Genomic DNA, 17500 nt, shown 5'->3' on the forward strand with positions numbered 1-17500 from the left:
GCTCGTTTCAGGTCCGTCTTGGAATGGACCTTCTGACAACGGGGGACTTCTCGTCCTACACCTTGCTGGCCAGATACGCTGGGCCTTACCTGTCGGCTCAGCAATACCTATCCATCTACTCACCAGGTGTCCCTGGGAGGTATCTCAATATCCAAAAGGTTCCACCTGGCGATAACCTTATATGGATCATAGAGGTGGAGGTGTACACACTGAAGAAGCCTTAAAAGGAAACCCTTAATTACAACCGAATGTTAGACATCTGTAGCAGTGGTCGTACTGGAACATCATCAGGGGGGAGAAAAGAAAGATGTCCATGTTTTGATCGTTCAATGATGCCATTTCTCTTCTTTGATTGTCTACAAAGAGATTTTAAATTGAATTTTTCTGATGTTCAGTATAAGAATGGACGATGTTGTAACTCAAAGTTTTAACCTTTCCCATGGTAATATGTTAAGCAGCAGTATACATTTTGTGTGACTTAGATGGCACTGGCTGTTGCTTTAATGGTATGAGCAGTAAATCATGAAGATGTTAGTCTGGCGATTTGGGTTTCCCTTTCAAGACGAATATACAGACTTGAATTCTGAGGAAGTGTCAAGTGAACAGTCTCGAAAGTTCAGAGGTACCTGGTTAGTTAACCTATCTCCAATTGCCAATTCCTAGTGAAGCTCGGAATCACAGCCTCAAACAAAATCCCTCTGCAAACAATAATATTCTCCTTGGTTACTTTGAACTGGTGGCCATTTAAACTCTACCTCAAGGTTTTATCCACTCAATCACAGGTTAACCATTGCTACGAGGAAAGGAAACTGCCTCCCTATCTCAGTCAGATGTTTAAATCTCCATGGTTATTGTCAGCCTCTATTTTTAGTGAATATTTTTTCCCCTTGTAATCTGTTCTTCTGCATCCCAGGCAATAGGGATATTTGTAATTATGCAAAGGAAGCATTTTGCCAACAAAGAGAAGCGAAGTTGTAATTAGCGCAGTGAGATACAACTTTAATTCTTGGCTGTAATTTCATCATAGTCATACATGCCTCGTAAATCTTTAGGTTTCTCGATGGCAGATTTTTTTTAAGAGAAATACTTTCCATTATTCTGTCAAAATGACTTTCGTCAAAGCACAACAAACTTCCATGTAAGTTGCGAGAATTTGTAATCCAACATAAAAGAAGCAACTGGGGTAATATACTGCTTATGATCGAAGCAGGTTTCGCAATCATATCTCAAAGAATGCGTCAATGCAATCAAAACTAGAGACGATCTAAAACTCCTGTATGAAAGGAATTGACAAATGGAGCAATGACCGTGAAATATTGCAATTAGTAGATCACCGATAAATGTTTAAGCCAGTATTAAATACTGCAGTCTGTATTTAGCCTAATTTTAACCACTGGAGTACGATAAAATGAAAAAGGAAAGAAGTGAATCTAAACGCTAGTCACTAGCTCTTCCCTTCAACCACAAACAAGGTCATTGTTACCATAGGGTTCTTCGAAATTGGGTCATTACGACTAACTGAAAATGTGCAAATATATCGCCACTTTTTCGTTAACTGTTTAAATGGGCGTCTACTTTTTCTATCACTGTCAAATGTAAACATATTTAATTAATCATAATCAACTGGTTCATTAAGAAGTAACTTGTGCGCTGCGTAATAATTCATGTAATTAGTGAAGTCACGAAGTTGAGTCAAATGTTATTATATCACAGTATAACAGCGCAAGCACAGGGATGCTCGTGACTTTACCGTTCACCAATTAGGGTGGCAGTGTATTTGCTCTAAAATAACACGTATGTACAGACGGCCAACGAAGAATTGGCGTAGTTTCTTAATTCATTGTTCGTTATGGAAATATTGCCATATGCAGGTGCCAGATTATTTACTTAACAATAAATAACACTTCCTTTCAAAGGCGCTATACTTGAAATAAATTACATTAGAACTGAATAGACTTATTCAATGTATTAAAGATAATTATTTTGCAAAGCAAGGAAAATATATACCGATGGGTCCACGATTTTAAATTTTATTCTTAACTCTAGCTTCGTGACAGCATACCAAAGATTTTGAAGTTGGCTTTGCTGCCGCTCGAGTCTTGACTCAACGTATCGTACTGCACTGGGGTATTGTCATTTCGTCTCCTACAGCCGATAAATAATACATCAAGGCGTTAATATTCTTTGAAAACGATGTTTAGTTAAACTAATTTTGTCCTTTGAACAATAAAATAATTTGCATGACACATTTAGTGGGCCTAAATTGGACGTCTGATTTTCCCACATGATTATTTAAATCGACCAATATATATATATATATATATATAATGATATATATATATATATATATATATAATATAATAATATATATATATATTAATATATATATATATAATAAATATATATATATATATATATATATATATATATATATATATATATATATACATATAAATCTGCTTGATTTGACTATTCCCGTTATTCTTGTTTTATTTGCCATGTTCGCCTTTCTTCTTATCCTTTTCATAATTGCTTAACAATAATTTACTCAGACCTAGCTATTCAAAGTTAAAAAGCAATCATAAAAAAATCAAACGCATATAATTCAGTCTTATTTTTTTATCGAATTCCTTGCATATCATCCTGTTTCATTTGGACATCTTGGAAAGCTGTGGGAGTCAAAACTGAAATACATTAAGAAAGGCTTACTTTCCTTAAAGCTTTCTTAGGTTGATCTTTTTGAAGCTATTCATTTTTTCTAAATAGAAATTAATTCAAATTAGTTTCACATTTATACGTACTAGACCTACTACCATAAGCATATTATAAGTAGCTGAAAGGATAAGAAATATGAAAGGTGACGTTCTCGTTTAAGTCTATTTCATATGTTTTTTTTTCTTTCAAGAAAAACCTACTGCTTTAATCAAGGGCTGCTCTTTGACGGCTACAGGGTGTAACACAAGTGTATGCACATATTTTGTGGAATGAAAGATAAAGTTTCTTTGAACAGAAAATATTTTATAAACATGCATTTTAAGGCGTCCGTTGTCGGTGCTGGGAATTTTAAATAACCGTTATCATTAGTGGTGCTTTCATGAGAAGGAGTTCGTAGTGAGAATTTGTCGGATCTAGTCGCCTGAGATGTAGAAGAGAGCGGAGGTGGCGTATAGGAGTGATGGAAGGATTAGGCCGATGTTAATAAAGTATCTCCCAATAAAATGTATTCTTTAGGTTTTGAATAAAAAAATGCATGCAGCATTGAAACTGTTTCCCTCCCTATCCGCGGTATTCAATGGCCATCGATAAAAAACAAAACAAAAAGAGTAAGCCTAACTGAATCTCTCATCCATCAAAAGATAAGTTTGCTTATTCATTAGACTTATTCATTAGACAACTACCAAAGACTTCAAGTGTAGATTTAAAAATCTCTTCCTCTCCATCTAAAGTTTTCATCAGACACCAGTCATAAGCGTAGAGCTAGTTATGATTCCTGGTTCAGCAATGTCGTGACGAGGCACTAGAATTCAAAGTTCACAAATGAATGTTGCTCAGCAACATTTACACTACTGTATTGTCTTGCTCTCATGTGGTGCTTCGAGGTGTTCCACCTCTAGGCCCATGTTCTAAATTTTGCCGTTCTTTAAACGATTTTATTCATCTATGTATAATTCTCTCCGGTTTAAATTAATCTTTCTTGATATCTCTCCAACAGGAACTTGCACCGAATGCAGCGCAATAATTCTCTCGCTCATCGAGGGATGTTTCTTAGACCGATAAATAACACATTGACATTAGATTCCCGTGCACATAATATCAAAAGCAATAGAGTGAGGTCGCCTGGTTCACGCTGTTAAGATATGTTTTTTGTTTTTCTTTTTGTTTTTAAATTTGATAGCATTTTGTGAGATTCCAATGTTTTCTGTAAAATTTAACAAATGGAATAGTTCAACTACCTTTAACTTAATATTGAAATGATAATTTAGGGACTATGTTTATGCGATACTACTAGTGATAGGTGTCTCCTATCTATTTGGTAATGTATGTCTATGGTTGTGATATGACGTTTTTTATCACTTCGTTTCGTTCACGCCAATTTTGCTATATGAAAAATTTTATCTTTTAAAAGAAAAATAGATAATTAAGGCATGAATCGTGCGTCAGGCAGGTGAAAGAAAAATTATGAAACTCTGCTACGAGTTTTTTGGCCGACAGTACTACGTCTAGGAACCTCTAAGAATAACTTTATGATCTGTAGTGAAATATAAATAATTAAAGATGAACACAAAACCAGAACCTATACTGAAGTGAAAACTTGATCGATCACAGACGACTAATCCCAGATGAATTTGTAATCGAGGGATTAAGACATCTTCGAAAGCAATAAATCCAGCCAGGTTAAAGAAGAAGCCATTTGAGCGAAGTTTATGATGAATTTCGCCTTCATTGGTTAGACAGGACGCTAGCAAAAAAAGTGAAGGAATGGTGGAAAGTATGACAAAGAGAAGGAGAGGTCGGTATAAAGAGCACCTGATGAAAATGAGTGTGATGGGAAGGTGCAGCATAAATGAAAGCTCTTGCATTAGAGGAACAGTCTGTGAAAAGGTTATATTGAACGCAGGCAGAACGAGACACCAAGAGACCCCAAGACAGTGGAAAAGAAAGAGCCCAGGAAGGAGACAATGGTGGAAGAAGAAAGGCTTTCTGAGTCAGATTTAGACGAAGGACGAAGAGCAGAGAGGAACGGCACTACATTTTGTTTGCTGCAAAGACGAGACAGAGGGAATGTGGAGACGAATCATATCAGATCTTCAGGGATCATTGTAATGTATTCCTAACAAAAGTCAAACAAACAAAAGAAAATAAAAATGAGGTATATATAACAGGAAGACTTTTAAACAATCAGACATTTACCGGGTCGTCGGTCACTCCCAATATTTCGAGTCATTTTAAAGGCTTCTCGTGGACGACAGAGGGATACAAGTCCTTCTGATGATGATCAATTTGGAAAAAATTATCCACTGAAAAAAACCGATTTCATGTAGAATCGAATTTAGGATTTAGGCCAAATGCCAAGTGCTGGGACCTATTGGGTCATTCAGCACTGAAACGGAAATTGACAGCTTGAGTCGCACTATACGTAGGTCCGGTCGCGCTCTGCTCTTCTCTCGGTCTTTGTTGGTTCAGACATCCGGTCTGCTCTCGCTCTGCTCTCGGTCCCATCATTTCCTCTCCCTCAGCAACAGTGGAAGTCTCACCACCGGCTACGAAAGTTGTGTGACTTTTCTCAAGCCGATATTTTTGGTAATTATCGCCACTGCACTTGATGATGATGACGGAGAAAGAAAGCAAAGTCGAAAGAGAAGGAGATTGTGGGTTCATCCTATGTTGTTAGATAGGAAGAGTGAAGGAGAATTTCATACTCTGTATCCTCGTGTTACTGATGATGAGACTAAAAGTAACCCCCCCCCCTTTTTTTTTTTTAAATAATTTCCTACATTTTGCATGATCCCATTGCACAGTGGGCCAGGAGGTGGACAAAAACCAAAAAAAAATATTGTTTAATTTTATCAAAATTATATGAAAAACGTAAATTAGAAAATTTTTTAGTAAGGGAACCGCATATTATATAATTATTTAAGGAGTATGGGTTAGACTGGCGCTATGGTTTTTAGACGCAATCGGCTAAGTACATTTTAAAACTCCCAGTATGCTAGTGATTAGTCTACATCAGAATTGTGTGCATGTAGCATCTGTGATATTAGGCCTGTATTTAATTAGTTTATAAGAGTTTCATTAAGTTTACTACGTGTTATTTCTGTGACTAAACATTTCAAATATTGTGTATAACATGCAATTAATCCATGTCATATTGATATATACAAAAGTTCTTCAAATCTTTTTTATTTAACAAAAACAAGTATGCTGCAATTTTTCCGCTTGCATTTGCTTTGTATCTCTTATGGATTTTATTATACTAGAACTTGTGTATAAAGTGAAAATATTTGTTTTCTTTGCACCAATTTGCACTTCGAGCTTTTGTGGGCAATAATAACCGAAGAGCTACCTCCCCTATCATGGCGCCATTCAACCAGCGAGTCTGAGTAAGAAAATGGCATACGGTGTTTTCAAAAGGTTTGTGGCAAATCCCAGGCTAAAAAGTTGTAGGGGATTTAGGTGCTATAAGTTTTGGATTTTAAGGTTTTATTCAAAGGATTTCCTTGGTTTTGGGCAGGAAAATATCTAGAACTGTGAATTAGGAAAGACATGGAGTCGTGCATAAGGAAATCTTTACTGCTTATACTACAATTACTAATTTGCAATAGAGATCACCAGCCGGTCAAGGCAAAGCACCTAGAAGCCAACCTTGTTTTTCTGGAAATTCACTTCTCGTTACTCATCCATAAATGAAATTCTCAAATGAAACTAAAAATTAGCCTATAAGAATGCTCAGGCCTTTATGTTTGAAGGTGATTTTAGAGCAGTATTTATATTTATAAGAGGGGATGAAGCACTTCAGTCTATTTCAGTTAGTCGTACGAGTCTATTATAAGAATGTTTTATTTTCTATTACATTGTAAGCTAATCTTGTTAAATATCTTTTTTTTTCAGATTAATAATTTGAGATATTCCAAAATTGGTTCAGCAGTGATCATTACTTACTTTGATCTTTTTGAAGAACTTCATAAGGGTATCAAAAGTAAAACGATAAAAAATGTTAATGACCAAGATGCCAAAATACTATTGACTTTGTTTTCAGTGTAACAAATGACTGAAATTTCGGAGTCAATATCTGTTCATTTTCTCAAATACTTTAAACCTAAATGGGTAACTGTATAACGGAGCAAGATTAAATTTACAAAGAAATATGCTGATTGGTTGAACAAAATCGCATATGAGCGGAAAGAAAGTGCTCATGCAGGCCCCGCTCATTCTAATAAGACCTTTTCCAGTGAAAAAAAAAAAAAATAAAGCATAAAAGTGTAAATCAGAACAGCTACTTTTTACTTCGCTGGGAAGAATGTTTTATGCTATATCTAAGAATTAAAAAACAATAATGCAAAAATTTAGCTGAAATGCTTTAAATATATAATTGAAAACAACTTTTGGTAACAAAAATGAATCCTCTCCTGAAGAAGCATTGGCTCAGGTAATATTTGATTGTTCACTAAGTAAGATGTTATCAACTCCTAAGGTCTGGAGCTAATGAAAGCAATAGCAAACTTTATCCAGCCTTTAATTTAATCCGGGAAGCGAAAGAAGCGTGCTTGCCAATACCTGCTTCTGAATGGAGAATTTCAGATTATAATACAGAAATAGATTTCCAAGCTTTGATTGATCACACAATTAAAAGAATTATGAAAATCGCCGATTTTGAGAAGCTTGGAAACTTAAAAGTAGATATGTTATACCTGGACTGTAAACTTGGTTTTGATGGAACATCTGGACAAAGAATTTACAAGCAAAGCCTCTTGGCTAATGTTGAAAGAAATCTTGCGTCAAAAAATAGTCTGTTTATGGTACCTCTTGAGCTAAATGTAACTTTACTGAATCCTGAAAACAAGGTTTTCATTTGGAATAACACATAGCCATCACCACCACTCTTCTGTCGACCAATTAGATTCAAGTTTTCGAAAGAAACTAGACAAGTCTTAGTTGATGAAGAACAGTTTATACAGAACTGTATTTCAAGTTTACGACCTACTGGGATATCCGATGATTTATTAGTGCACCACAACGTAAGTTTAACCATGATCGATAGAAAAGTGACAACAGCACTATCAGCAGTTACAAATTCGATGTAGTGTTGTTCTGTATGTGAAGCCTCTCCTAAAATCCTAAATAACATCGAAAAACTGAAAACCCGTCCTTCAAGTCAAGAAGCATTGAAACAAGGTTTATTCTTACTCTTCACGCATGATTAGGTGCATGAATGTTGCCTAACATATAGCTTATTCTTATCTTTTCTGCATCGAATAAAGGTATTATATATAAAGGTTATATAGTTCTACCTAAATATTTTACCTAATACACAAAAAATGGGTAAACATATCACTCATATTATCAAATATGCTTGTAAATACAATACTCTAAACGTTTATAAAAGAAAATGATAAATAATACTTGTATGTGAAAGCAAAAAATAATTTTTTCCATAAAATTAGCCCACTGTGCATTGTGGTGTTTTCTTTTGATTATCCATGTTTTTATGGGACAAAAGGTAAAATTACTTAATTATACGAAGGCTGAATCTCGACTGGAGTGGAGCAGGAGTTCCAGGACCATTGCAGCATGTATGTATATATATATATATATATATATATATATATATATATATATATATATATATATAAATCTATTCACATGATACGCACAAACACACACACACACACACACACACACACACACACACACACATATATATATATATATATATAATATATATATATATATATATATATATATATATATATATATATATATATATAAATCTATTCACATGATACACGCACAAACACACACACACACACACACACACACACACACACACACACACACATATATATATATATATATATATATATATATATATATATATTATGCTATTTGGGCATATTTTCTCTCTTATGCAATTACTATTAACGTTAATGGTATTAATAGTATCAACATTCACTATCCATTTATATAGACAGATTTAAAGTCCAGACAAAATGATAGTCTCAGCAAATAATGCCATTAACTGTAAAATGGATATATAAATAGATACACACACACAATCGCGCGCGCGTACACACACACACACACACACACACACACACACACACACACATATATATATATATATATATATATATATATATATATATATATATACATATATATATATGTATACAGTACATAATTTCTCCGTTCCTGAGGTTTTCCCGGGCATTAGTCTTGTGCCCAACATACCACAAATCTTACCCAATTTCACGACCCAGCAGCGAGTGAACTTGTGATATTTCATTTGATTTATCCTGTTCATTGTGAGCCATGATTGAAATTAACAGATGTTTCACAGAAAAAATAACTTCTTCTGACTCCCAAATGGAACCTAAACAAAGTCTTTCCAGTGACCGTCCAGGGCGTCATAGAAGAAGCTGGAACCACTAAAGCCAATTCCCTTCTGGAATGACTCCAGGAAAAAAAAGAAGAATGAATGACCTCAGCAAATTTCATTCTTCAACTGCTGTAACATGAATGAACCACTGAGTGTCTGCACAAGAGAAAGATTCCGGAGCTCAGTACCTTTAGTAAAAAAAAAAAAGTAAAAATAAACTGAGTGATCAATGGAGGAAAGATTGTGCAGATCATTTCCCATCTGAATGTGCTAAGATTGTTTATTAACATAACTTCTTGTTATTCACCAGTCTGGAATCCTGTAGAAAAGAAAATAGATAAAATAAACTTTCTTTTTCTTATGTAGTGCTATTTCTGTGGTCTGCTAAATTCATAATACATGAAGACTATATAGACACAAACACACACAGATATATATATATATATATATATATATATATATATATATATATATATATATATATATATATATATATATATATATGAAAGACAGTAATGCAGTCTGGAATGCATGACAGTACAGCCTCGAAGGTGTTGGAAAGTTCGTAAACATCGAGTTCCTCTCGACGTCGGAACTAAACAGTCAGTTGGAAGTCATATGATCGTGACGTCAGAAAAATGCAGTTGCGTGCGTACATCAGTTTGTGCACCAAATATTGTGTGGGGGGGGGGGGGGGGGGGGGGGGGGGGGGGTACAAGAGACATGAGAATGTACGCACATCAGAATAGAATAGCGTGCATACGTTAGTGCGTCCATGAATGTCAACATAATCCCCACGGTGGTAGTTAGTGGAGGTCGCCAGAGACTTTGGAAAACCAAGGAGGGGCCTTAGGAGGTCCATCAGATAAAGTGACTTGAAAATGAAAGACTGTGAAAAAACTTTAGATGGATGGATGATATTTAGGGCTAAAGCCCTGGCGCTGGGGCCAAGAAGGCTATTCAGTGCCGTAATAAAGGTTAAATAAATTGTATCTTTGTAAATGAATGAATGACTTAGTGGAAGAAAAGATTAATAAAATTAGGCGCGACCAATAAATAAAATATAAATATAAAGTTTAATGAATGGCATAATATATATTAAACATCGTTTAATGTCTTTAAAAATCTGTATGATATATAAAAAAAAACTAAATGTCATTAAAAATTTGTATACATTTTAAAAAGGAGACTAGAGCAGAAATACCTGCTTCATCTCCTAACATATTCGAGAAGGAAATATCTTTCCCTTTGGTTAAAATATCTGGGGCAAACCATCAGAATATGCTCCACTGTTAGTATCTCGTCATAGTAAGCACACATTGGGGCGGAATGCTTCCTTCTAAAATAAACTGATGGGTTAAATGAGTGTGCCCAATCCTTAATCTCGTTAAAATAACCTCTATTCGTCTGTCAAGCTGGAATGACGAAGGTCACGGCTGTATATTTTTCCTAATATTTCTATACTAACTGTTATTGGCAATAAGAAAAGTCCACCTTTCTTGCCATTGACTTAATACATAAGACCTAATAGGACCTTTTAGGTCTGTATGAGGGACTTTTCTGAAGTTGTTTCTGGTAAAACACTAGCAGCTTTTGCTTCCCTGTCTGCAGTCTCGTTTCAGTGAATCCCAATGCGAGAAGGCACCCAACAGAGAGAGACTAACTTACAAAGACAATAAATACGAAAAAGCGACTTATGAACTTTTTGAATTAATGGATGAAAACTTAAATTTTTCAATAGCTTCTAAAGTGCTTTTAGAATCTGAGTATATGAAAAAATCAGTGTCAAAACTTCGAAGAACTAAATCTAGAGCAGAGACTACAGCTGGTAATTCGGCAGTAAATATTGATGCAAAGTCAGGTAATTTGATTTTCAATGATGACGTTGATGTTGGTAATATTATGTCCTTTTAAAAAAAAATTTTCGCACTTCTATGACACTTAACAATTTCTAATTTGACTAGAAATTGTTAGTAATTACTTTATACATTTCATCTTGAGCCTATTTTTCTTCAGATACCGAGTCACCAAAACGTTCCAGTGGCAGGTCATCAGACTAAACTTTCAAAGACAAATCATACAACAGAACGAAGTCTTCGTGATTCGTCTCAAAGCCTTTGGATCATTTTCACTCGACCAAAGGATTTCTCGTAGGATTTGAACAAGATGAGACAAACACTTAAGGGAATCAATAACCCCCTACTGAAGGATAAATACATTAGGATCTTGAATTACTTTTGGAAGATGTACTTTTCCTCGGCAAGAAAGTGAAGATGAGAGAGAGAGAGAGAGAGAGAGAGAGAGAGAGAGAGAGAGAGAGAGAGAGAGAAAGTAACACCAATGACAAAGAAACGTTGAGGCAATACTTATGTCAGCTTCTTCAAAAAAAAAAGAAAAAGAAAAAAAAAGCAGATTGTTTCTTTCGTGACCCCGAGGAATCAGACGATTGACTTTGCCCCACTGATAAGAAGCGACTTCTCTCCATGGAGAGAACTTGTCTTGAGAGAGAGAGAGAGAGAGAGAGAGAGAGAGAGAGAGAGAAAGAGAGAGAGAGAGAGAATGTGCACGTTTTACCTATAATTATAGAGAACTTTCCTTTGCAGTTTATCATCTCCTCCAGGATTATAACATCAGTGTCCTACAGCTGACGGAAATCCTAAAAAAATGACTAAGTAAATAAATAAATAAAAAAATAAAAGCTCGCCAAGTATGGTTGTTAAATACGAAATCATTAAAATAAGTATTTTTTCTTCTTTTACCGTAAATGACCCATAATGTCGCCAACAGCTTCAACTCTGTATATTTCTAACCACAAAGAGCTCTTCGCCTTTCGGTTATTTCACTTACTTTTGGACCTGGAACTGTAATATAGAATTTAGGCCAAAGGCCAAGCGCCAAGTCCCACGAGGTCATTCAGAGCTGAAAGGGAAGTTGCGAGTAAGAAGGCTTCAAGACGTAACAGTCGGAAGGCCTCGCAGTTGCACGATGAAACAATGCCTGAAGATGGTGGAAAGAAAGATGAAAGAAAGAGAATAAGAACAAAGGTCCAGTAAAAGGAATGAAAGGGGTTGCAGCTAGTGGACGAAGGGCCACTGCTAAGAACCTTTAGTGATGCCTTCAGTGCAATCCGTGAGGTGCACTGACGGCACTAGTGAGTTGTGAAAGCAGCCCCGTGCTGTAATAGAAATTAAGATATAAAGAACAAACTATATAAGAATAGCAACAAAGAGCAATAAAAAGGACGAAACGACCAGACCAAGACCCAAGTCGGCCCCTTCAACAAAAGCCAAAAGTTCCACCAGCCTCGAATTGCTGCTGTTACCATCACGAAGTCGCCAGTCAGTGTCAAGTGTTATCGCTGCACTTTCTTTTGTTTTCTATAACAGGAAATATGACGAATACAATAATGTTCAGCAGCCTGGGTCCATAACTTCAATTGTGATGTCATTTTAAACATCACAATGGCTTTTGTCATCATTTACTTGAAGCGGCCTTTTCTTCCCTCTCCCTCTCCTCTTCTCTCTTCTTCTCTTCTTCTTCTCTTGTTTCTTTCTTCTTCTTCTTTCTTTCTTCTTCTTCTTTTTCTTCTTCTTCTTCAGTCATAATAAATGATGCTTTCTTATCTCAAAAGAATATCTTAAACTCGATATCTAAATATTGTGAGAGGGTAATGTTGCTGTAAGTAAACGACCGTTATTTTGCGCAACATCTGTTATAATCTTTTCCGTGGAATTTGTCTGATAAATGTTCTATCATTGCATCTGGTCTAAGTCTAAGAGGTTCTCTGCAAATCTTTGCATAATAGTTTTTAATGCCTTAAAGATCGTCATCAAGTGTAGCTGTTTTTGGTGAAATAAAACTTTCTATTGGTCATACATAGAAGCCCGTTTCTTCTTATTAATTAAATTAATATACCCTACACGACAGATTTAGAGAATACTGCCCAGCGACTGATATGCTGGGAAGTCCACTAAGAGAGAGAGAGAGAGAGAAAGAGAGAGAGAGAGAGAGAGAGAGAGACCTTACAGACCTTACATCCTATTCGGGTTGCCCCAGGTCCCTCACGAATAAGATTTAGAGAGAGAGAGAGAGAGAGAGAGTCAATGTCAAAATTCTTAATTCCATTAAAAACGGGTATTACATATATTTCTTTACTCGTTCTTGGAAAACATAAAAGAGAGAGAGAGAGAGAGAGAGAGAGAGAGAGAGAGAGAGAGAGAGAGAGAGAGAGAATTAGTAACAGAACAATTCGATACAAAAGATCGCCCTAAAATCGAAATTTTTTTTAAATTAACAAATTGCATAGAGAAAAAAGCTTATCGTTCCTTAGGACAATCTCTCTCTCTTTCTCTCTCTCTCTCTCTCTCTCTCTCTCTTTTTCTTTCTCTTTTTATCTTATGTTTCCAAAGAATGAGTAAAGAAATATATGTAATACCCGTTTTTATTGGAATAAAGAATTTTGACATTGACTCTCTCTCTCTCTCTCTCTCTCTCTCCTCTCTCTCTCTCTCTCTCTTTATGGACTTCCCAGCACATCAGTCGCTGGGCAGTATTCTTTTAATCTATAGTGTAGGATATATTAATTAATAATTAATAAGAAGAAACGGGCTTCTATGTATGACTGATTGAAAGTTTTATTTCACCAAAAACAATTCCACTTGATAACGATCCGAAAGGTATTAATAATAATTATTTTGCAAAGTTTTGCAGAGAACCTCTTAGACTTAAACCATGATGCAATGATAGAACATTTATCAGACGAATTCCATGAAAAGGATTATGATGAAGGTTACGCAAAATAACGATCGTGTAGTACTTTCGTAAACATAAACCTGTCGCAGTATTTAGGTTTTAAGTTTTATGATATTATTAAAAAGGGACATTTTTTGGGCTCTGGTTTCTGAACATGACGGAGGAGAAGCGTTCTTCAAGTCTTCTCACAAGAACTGACTACAAAAGTCGGAATTTCCTTCAAATATCATTTAATAGAATAGACTATATAATTCAGGCTCAAGGCCAAGCGCTGGAACCTATGAGGCCATTCAGCGCTGCAACGGAAGATGACAGTAGAGAGGTTTGAAAGGTGTAACGAGAGGAAAACTCCCAAGTGGCACTATGAAACAATTGTCGGGAGATGGTGGAAAGTATGATGGAGGAAAGAGAATAGGAACGGAGATACACTAAAAAGAATGAAAAGGGTTGGAGCTAGGAGCCGATGGGACGCTGCAAAAAACCTTAAGTAATGCCTGGGGTACTGCCCCACTACGGGGCGCGAAGCAAATGTACCTCTCGAACATAGGCGGACCGAGTGACCACTATTGTTGTTCCCCCTAAAAATTGCTAACTTTCCCTTTGCCTCTGAAAAGGGACAATGGAAGCGCCTCGTCACTAGGTCCATTGTCTACATTGTCTTCGTCGAAGAATGGCCGCCCTATCTGGGCATAAAACCCAGCCGCTTCTGTGTACCCATCGTTATTCCAAGAGGGGCCAAGACTTGGGGATCATACCCTGAACTGCTGTGTCCCTTCCGCCACCTCGTCCGTTTAACCGGTGTTTCCTGGCTACGTTCTCTACACCTCCAAATTCGCTCTCCTGCTTTCTGGCCAACCTTCCACTCATCCTTTCAATTCCCTCCTCCTTGTATTTCCGGACATCGAATTCTTCTCTCCAGATTTTTTAAATCGAGGTGAAACAAATAAACTACAGAATGGGATACTGGAATACCGAGATCAAGGTGAGTACTTAGAGTCGCTACCATTTTTGGGTTTTCAGTGTATAAGGTTACGTTCACACAGGGCGTTTTTAACCGCTGCGCCCACCACTCGTTGTTGTTGTTTATGTTGTTGTTGTTGTATTAAGCCAACACTTCTTGTTGGCACGGGCCTTTCCCTTGTTCGGCTCGTAGTCCGCTCGTTTAACGCTGTAATCGTTCACACAAAACGTTTTTGACCGCGGCGGCCAACGCGCGGTAATGCCTTATACGTATATATATATATATATATATATATATATTATATTATATATATATATATAATATATATATATATATATATACATATATATATATATATATATTATATATATATATATAATATATATATATATTTTCATATATATATGTGTATATATGTATATATATACATATATATTATTATAATATATATATATATATATATATATATATATATATATATATATATATATATATATACATACAGTATATATATGTATATGTATATACACATACATATATATATACATATATATTATATATATATACATACACACACACACATATATATATATTATTAATTATTCTTATTATTATTATTATTATTATTATTATTATTATTATTATTATTATTATTATCATTATTATTTTCTTTATTTGTGACTTCCAGTGTCAGAATGGACGTGGAAGAAATAAATATCTTGCTTTTGGCTGTTGAATCGCAGACTGAATCGTTGCAAAAAGCGCCAGAGACGGCAGTGGGTACACCCAGTTTTACATGATAGACATACCTTTGGTTTATTTGTAACACTGTAACCATCTTCAAGAGAGCACGAAGATATTTGTTTAATTATTTTAGAGTGTCTAAGAAATCTTTCGATGATCTGCTAGACCTAATCAAGGTAGACATATCGACGATCAACACCTCGATGAGGGATTCCATTTGCTCAGAACAAAAACTTATCATAACATTAAGGTGAGGCCTTTACTATAATCAGTTTTATTGAAGGAAATGTGTTCTACATATAAATCAAACAACTATTTCCCTAGAAAAACCGCCATGCATATATGAATTTTCTTTCCCAGTTACATACAGTATATTGCTGAGCACTTTTCAATTTCACTTATGAATAAATCAGTATGAAAAAACGCCCTGTGAGAACGTAGCCTTAAGGCTTGTTCACACAGGGCGTTTTTAACCGCGCCTTGGATTGTTCAATATTAGCTTATGGAATTGTTCACACGTAACCGCGGCGTATTGCGGCGGTTTCCAATACGCCGCGGTAGCAAGATTCCCCTCTGCCAGGCGTGTCGAGATACATACACGTGAATGGCATCGTTCACACACAGCGGTGAACCGCCCGTTTTGAGGACAGCAGGCGCTATCATTGGCTGTGTGTCAGCCAATGAGAAAAGAGATTGTGCGTTACCATAGCAACCCTGGCCACCTGACCTGGTCCACCCCGTGACTCACAGTCACTTCACACACTATTGCATCGCTGTCAATGTCAAGTGTTAACTGGTGATGGGCAAAACTCATCTTTTTTGGTAGTCGATTACTTCGATTACTTTGGTGATCAGTAATCGATTAGTAATCGATTACTTAACGATTACTTTCAAAGGAATCTGGTACATTACACGTACTACTACAGTATAATCAAGTACAGTGGTCCTTGGTCTTAATTTATACAATTATGTTTCTCTCTTTCTAAGCCAAAAATCCTTGAAAATTATAACAAATGAGGACTGGCAATGGCAATAAGTTCAAGTTTAAACCTATATATATTGTGTTTGTTATTCCATTATGCACACAAATATCGATAATCCATTTATATGAATAATGAATTAAGAAAAAAAATTCCCCGAGTCTTTATCCGAAAACAGAACAGATGATTATTCTTATTCTTTATTTTTCATGAAGATATGAAGAGTTAGCTGATAAGAAAAGGAAAAAAAATACTTCTCTTTGAATGAAAAATAAACGTCTTAACTCTTAAAGAAATAGAAAATAAGCTTAATACTTCTATTTAGTTTGTAAATTTTTGTTTTTGAATAAGAACACATTTATTATTTTCTATAAGAAAGCAAAATAAATTTTGATAATCCTTTTAAAAGAAATATAAATGTCTTACCGAAATCAAAATTATGTACTAATCTAAATCCGTTGACCTATTCTATTCATTTTTGTTCATGAATAGGAACATATTAACATGTTTTGGTTTTAGTCAATTTCTTTTCACCGAAATTAGCTCTCCAGCCTTTGAATGGAGTCTTTCAGATGGCACTGATGTTCCTGGGGCACATAAATACTTCTTTGCTAAAACCAGGCGGGGATATTGTTCACTGTGCCGTTTCCAGAATTCCAGTGGATCCTCGGTTCTTGCTCTCCTTCTTTCAGCTCTGTACTGCTTCAGTTCCAATGTGGCATCCAACCTCCTTTCTCAAACTTCACCCCCGCTGCCACGCAGTGTAAGGCTCCTCTAACGGATATTAACAAAGAAAGAAATTTGTCTCGTAAAAAAAGAGAGAGAAAAAAAGACGGTAATCGATTACTTGGAAATATAATCGACTACTGAGATTTTTTAAAAGTCATCGATGTAATCGATCACTAATTAAGTTAAATATATCTTAGCTATACCAGACCACTGAGCTGATTAACAGCTCTCCTAGGG

At 35.6% G+C, this 17500-nt stretch overlaps 1 protein-coding gene and 2 long non-coding RNA genes across 5 annotated transcripts in view; all 3 read left to right on the plus strand.

Moving 5' to 3' along the window:
- LOC135199117 (uncharacterized) overlaps positions 1 to 17500 on the plus strand; it is a gene marked incomplete at its 5' end in the record, with an annotated part of 413213 nt that overhangs the window by 5809 nt on the left and 389904 nt on the right. The window lies entirely within an intron of this gene.
- LOC135199565 (uncharacterized) overlaps positions 1 to 17500 on the plus strand; it is a 47705-nt gene that overhangs the window by 815 nt on the left and 29390 nt on the right. The window lies entirely within an intron of this gene.
- The window catches only part of LOC135199564 (uncharacterized), a 12139-nt gene continuing 9186 nt past the window's right edge, over positions 14548 to 17500 (plus strand). Inside the window, exon 1 of one of the 2 annotated variants that reach the window (XR_010311098.1) lies at positions 14548 to 14831. This is a non-coding gene — a long non-coding RNA (uncharacterized LOC135199564). The remainder of the gene's footprint in view (positions 14832 to 17500) is intronic. The other variant, XR_010311097.1, reaches the window with a different exon arrangement.

Source organism: Macrobrachium nipponense, chromosome 25 (assembly GCF_015104395.2).
Source record: "Macrobrachium nipponense isolate FS-2020 chromosome 25, ASM1510439v2, whole genome shotgun sequence".
In the NCBI taxonomy this organism is placed as follows: Eukaryota; Metazoa; Arthropoda; class Malacostraca; order Decapoda; family Palaemonidae; genus Macrobrachium; species Macrobrachium nipponense.